This window comes from Medicago sativa, chromosome 6 (assembly GCF_051527215.1).
Source record: "Medicago sativa cultivar Bolivia chromosome 6, Bolivia_mono, whole genome shotgun sequence".
NCBI lineage: Eukaryota > Viridiplantae > Streptophyta > Magnoliopsida > Fabales > Fabaceae > Medicago > Medicago sativa.
In genome coordinates, this window is record NC_140754.1 from 52,960,417 (window position 1) to 52,966,416 (window position 6,000).

The following is a 6,000-nucleotide window of genomic DNA, read 5'->3' on the forward strand; positions in this document are numbered from 1 at the left end:
GATCTCTGAGTTACACCAGGAGGTCGACGAGAAGGAGATCACCCAGGCGAACTCCTCCATGGTGGTCTCCTCCAAGACAATCTCCCCCAAGGATATCCCCTCCAAGAAGGTCCCCGCCAAGACAAAACAGACGCTCTTGGTCCTCCTCCGGCTCCGAGGACACTCGCGATGCCCGAAATGACTGTAACGCTTACCGTCCATTTACATGGTGCATCCGAGAAGCTCCTATTCCCCACGGACTGGAAAAGCCTCCGCAGATGGACTCATACGACGGGACAACCGACCGAACAAGAACATCGAGAACATTGAGGCGGTTCTCACTTACAGATCGTTGCAGGGTGCAGTCAAATGCAAGCTTTTCTTCACTACCCTGAGACGAGGAGCTGTTACTTGGTTTAAGAACTTAAGGAGAAACTTCATCGACTTATGGAGCGACCTCTGTTATGAGTTCACAACCAACTTCACTGCTTCAAGGACGCAACCAAAAATGGTGGCTTCCCTTGAACCAATCGTTCAGGGAAAAATTGAACCCCTCCGAGACTACATCGAGAGGTTCAACAAGGAAGCTATTCAGGTACGAGGTGTTGATGAAACAATGAAGCGATACCTCATCGCCAAAGGTCTGCGCGAAAGCACAAAAGTGAAGAAAGTTGTTCGCCTGGATCGCCCAAGGACTTTCAACGAGTTCCTAGTGATCGCCAAGATCTACATTGCCTACGAAGAAGAGCTATATGCGGACATCCTCAACAAATCTAGGAAGGAGGAGCCTGCTGCTGAATCCTCCAAAAAGCCTGATCGTACCTGATCAGAAGGTGATTGCCGTTGCTTTGAATGCGGTGGTTGCTGTTGTGGCAGAAATATGTTGGGATGCTTCTTGGAGTGGATGGGGGGTGTGTACCTGTAGGCGCTCCGACGCTCAAGTCAGTAACGATCAGAGAGTGAGGGTTTGAGAGGAAGAAACAGTTCTACCTTGGGGACTGCATTGAGTTCCCTATTTATAGAGGTGGAGGGCTGCATAGCCATTGAGGAGGCACACCTGGCTCTGGCGGTTACGAAATCGTGGGAAGTGTAACCGCAAGAGAGTTTATTGTGGGAACATGCAGAATGTGCAAAGAGACGTTGGGTTCGTTTGAACCGGTCTCGTTTGCTTCGTGAACCCCCCTCGCAGAAAGAGGGTATGTTGTGAGCAATAATGCCAAACGTGGAGTTTGGGCTTTGAAAGATATTGGGCCTAAGTTAATGGAACGAGAATCCTTTTGGCCAGTCCAGAACAGTAGCCCCCAAGTCGTTGCTCTTGATGAAGTGCGATGACTTAAGTGTATGCGTTCTGCTCGTTTGAAGCAGACCCCAAGGTAAAGTTAGCTGGTATGTATCCTCTTGTTTGAGGATGAGACAGATCTTGTTCGTCAGACTTAAGCATGCTCTGACTCGGGAGGTCGTTTGCGAGGTCGGTTGAGAGTGCTGAGAGAGTGGGTTGAAAAGACTCGCCCATCTCAAAACTATGCTATCCCTCTAACGAAATAAGTTTGCCAGAATGTGGGGCTAAGTCCGGCATATGTGTGTCCAGTCGTGTAAGATCAGACAGAGAGATTCGCTCGCCAGGAAGTTTGGTCGGATGTCATTCCGTAATTAATGCCAACGTCTCGAGAGAGAGGTTGGGGAGACATGTCATTTTGTTTCTAAGTGACACGTGTGAAAGCTATTTGTAGCACTTGAATACCTATAGTTTCCAGCTTGTTCTCGGTTTGAACCCCCGAGGTGTCATCATCACCGTTGATTGAATCCTGACGTGTGAAAGCGGAATTTTAGAAGAAGAGTCATAAGTGAAGGGCTGCACTGGATGGTCTTTGTGACTTTTGGGTGGTTTGCAAAACGAGTATAAATAGTCCAAATGCTGTTTGGAACATCACTGTGTTTCAAATTTCTCTGAGACTTAGAGATTTTTTCCACAGTTTCCAAAAGCGAAGTTCCTCCAAGTTTTTGCTTTCTACTTGCAACTTCAACCTTTTCTTCTTCGCATGTAATGTTATGATGGCCTATCTTTTTGTCTTTGCGTTCTTAGTTTCTGTTCTTTTTAGAAACCGTAAGAATGCGTACTTCTAGGGGAGAAGTAGTTTGACTCGGTGGTTTCCGCCGTTGGTTAAAAAAACTGTGAATATGATGTCTGTTTTCTATTAGTGTTTAGAAAGACATTGGCGACAGGCTTAGGCTTCTTCCATAAGCTTTGGGTCTGTTCGCCGGGAGTAGGTCCCCGACGTTTGAGTTGGATTTGTTTCCCTCGTCTTTCGTTGGTATTGTCCCGATCCCTTCCTTGTCGTGGTCGACATGATTGGTGAAGGAAGGGTGGATCTGAAAGCTGGATTCACTTTTCCTTTTGCTTTTTCAGGTTTTCCATGGCGGATGAGGGAAAATCCACTACTTCTTGGCCGAGAGAAGAACCTTTAGCAATAGGGTCTGTCTTCGCTGCGGATGGTGTGGGCGAACTTCATTTTGGAGTCGTAGGTGACGCGAAGGATTGGGAGTTGGTCCTTCCGAGCACTTCAGATCAAGTGTGTTCGGAGTATCGGAACTATGTCTTTCCGATGTATGAAGTTGTCTTCAGAGACATGGGTTTCCGGCTCCCCTTTACCAATTTCCAGCGAGAGATGCTTCGCTGGACCAAACTGTCTCCTTCCTAGATCCATCCAAACTCTTATGCCTTTATGAGGGCTTTTGAGTTGCTGTGCGACTATCTTCGCATCCCGGCCTCTAAAAATGTCTTCTTCTCCTTCTTCACCGTACAACGGGGTGCGGACTGGGTTTCTTTTCGCCAGACCCAGAAGATGTTTGAGATTTTTGCCGGAAAGGTTCGCAGCTTCAAAGAGCATTTCTTTTTGGTTCGACCAAAAAGTGCGGCTGCTTTAAACAATATGTTGGGGGTTGCGAGGGATGGTGTCCAGGAGCGAAGTCCTTCCTTCCATTTATGTTGGTCTCAGGACCACTATGCTTATTAACCAAGGGATTTTGGCCGAACTATTGCCAATCTGACGGACGAAGAGAAAGACCTTCGTCAACAACTTTGGGCTTTCATTGAGTCTCTTCCCTAGAGGGTTAAGACTGACAGATGGGGGAACACTTTGATGAGTGCGGACGGGACCCTAGTAACAGAGCCCCGCCTCATCAATACTTATGAGTTGTTGACCTCTGACGATTTCGATTCCTTCCTTGGTAGTTTATTCTCGTTTTGCTCTTGCCTTCTTACTGCCTTCTTATTTTGTTTCCCTTAACTGACGAAGTTTCCTTGTCTTTGTGTTGCAGAGAAAATGAAGAAGGATTTGTGGGCCCTTGTGAATGCGGCAAGCAAGAAGGTCTCGGCCAAGAAGAAGCGCAAGAACGTTCAATCTCTGGAGCACCTTATAGCTGGCTCTGGCCCCCACCTCTGGTCCTGTGGTGGACTTGGAAGGTGACGAGCCTTATGAGGAGTTGGTGCAGGATCCCGCAAAGAGGCAGCGGGTGAGGATGTCTTTTGAGGATCTTATCACGCCGATCAAGGCCGTTCCCGTCTGCTCTGAGAAGGAAGACTTCCTCCAGCTTCCGAAGGTGTGGTCCGAGCCTGAGCTGTGTGGCCCTCAGTCGACTTTGTTCTTGGATGATCCTGAGCTGAAGATCATCCAGGATCTGGGTCTAGTTGGCCGGAGTAAGGCGATAATTGATGGGGTAATTGCCACTATGAAGGATTTGGAGGTCGCTGCTGCCCTGAACAGCGCTTCGCTGGACAGTGAAGTTCGGGTTGATGCATTGGTGCCGGAAAGGGATGCTTTGACCGCTAGGGTGGCTGCTCTTGAGGAGGATCAAAGGAGCAAGATATCGGTTGCAGAGGAGCGTGACCGTCAGCTTGTTTCTTTGAGAGAGCAGTTGTCTGGAGCTCAGACTGCTCTTGAGCAAGCGACCTCGTCTTCTCAAAAGCTGGCTGAGGAGAAGGCATCTTTGGAGGTCTTGTAGACCGGATTGGTGAGCTGGAATGAAGCTTGGTGGACGCCGTCAAGCTTGGTTTTGAGTGGGAGGTGGCTCAGCTGAAGGTGGTGAACCCGGGTATCGATATGAACGTCGAAGGAATTCATCCCCTTAGCGAGGTGAACGATGTGGTGATCACTCCGCCTCCTGATCCCGAGGAAGAAGATGGGCGTCTTGATAAGGCCCAGGCCTGATGAGGCCTTGTAATTAATCTCTTCTTTAACAACCAAACTTGTAATGACATTGTGCGCCCTTAGTGGTTTTAGCACCTTTATAATATAATTGTATTATTCTCAATTACACTTGCTTGATTTGCTTTCAATTATAATGTTTCGAATATGCATGCTCGTTGTGTGAGGCTTTTTAATACTGAGTGAAGTATTTGTTGAGAGCGAATTATCTATCTTGTGTGACAGACTGCAATAATCCGTGTGCTCTAAATTGTTCGACTTGTAAAGTTGTCCGCCTTCGAATTGCGAAGCTCTTCAGTCGAATGTGGTGGGATGGACTACCCCCCGCAGTCATTATTTCGACGAAGTGACTTAATGACTGGAGAGTTTAGCGTGCCCGCCTAGTATTTTTTTGCTTTGACTTGATGAAATCAGAGTTTTGCCTTTTGCCTCCTAGGTAGTAAGTTACTTTGCCTGGAAAGTTCTACCTTTGCGTAGTTTTACAAGGAAGGGCTTAGGCAGGAAGTTTTCTAACTGTTTATGCAGAGTATTAGTCAAAAGTATTTGCACATCCAAGAGATTATTTATCTGAATGTGTGTCCAAAGTTATGGACTTGTACAGTGGATGAACGAGAGAACTGTGCTAAGTTCACCGCACTGAGGCGTGAAACACCCATCACGAGCTGGGGTTCTACCTAACATGTCGAGCAGTGATGTCGCAGCGGTAAGCGTACATACTGAGGAGTAAGAGATCTTGTTATGTGAATCTCTCTCATCCTTTTTCTTTTTGGATTCGGAGTGGCACAATTTTCCTCTTCCGTTTATTTGCTCGACGGGGAGCGATGAGTTCATTGTATTGAACTAAGTACGTACATTAGAGTAAATTGGCGATGTTTGCCATCTGAGTGTAGTACTTTTTGTGTTTTTCTGCATTCCAAGTCCTTGGAATAGTGTTTTGATGAAGGTCTTCGAGCCCGTAAGCTCCCGTCCCGGTCTTCATCCGGATCCTGAAGGGGCCGTCCCAGTTGGCGGCGAGTTTCCCCTCTTCGGAATCCTTCTGGTTTCGACGGAGGACGAGGTCGCCTACTTCGAATTCCATTTTTATGACTTTCTTGCTGTGACGAGCGGCTATTTTTTGTTTTAGCGCTGCTTCTCGCAAGGTCGCCCCAATCCTGACTTCGTCGACGAATTCGAGCTCTTCACGTAGATTTGCCGTGTTGGCTGGGAAGTCAGTGCTGGCGTCAGTACGCCATGTGAGTTCAGTTAGCTCAATGGGTAAGACTGCTTCTGTCCCATACGTTAGTCGAAAAGGTGACTCGCCAGTTGTGGAATAGGGTGTAGTTCGGTAGGCCCAGAGGACTGCGTGTAACTCTTCAGCTCACTGAGTTTTGGCCGTGTCTAGCCTTCTTCGTATTCCTCGCAAAATGACCCTGTTCGCAGCCTCGGCGAGGCCGTTGGCTTGAGGGTGTTCGACGGAGGTGAAGCTTTGCTTGATGCCGATATTCCTTAGGTAGTCCTGGAACCTTTGGTCCGTGAACTGTGTACCATTGTCGGATATCACTAATACTGGTACTTCGAATCTTGCTAAAATGTTTCTTTTGAAGAAACGGAGTACGTTTTTAGCTGTGATTTTGGCCAATGGTTCTGCTTCGATCCATTTGGTTGAGTAGTCGATTGCGACGACCAGATATTTCAGTTGCCCAACGGCTTTGGAGAATGGTCCCAAAAGGTCGATGCCCCACCATGCAAAAGGCCAAGGGGAAACCAAGGATGTCAGCTCAGCGGGGGGTGCTAGGTGCATCTCCCCGTGTCGCTGGCATTTATCGCAAAGGTTCAC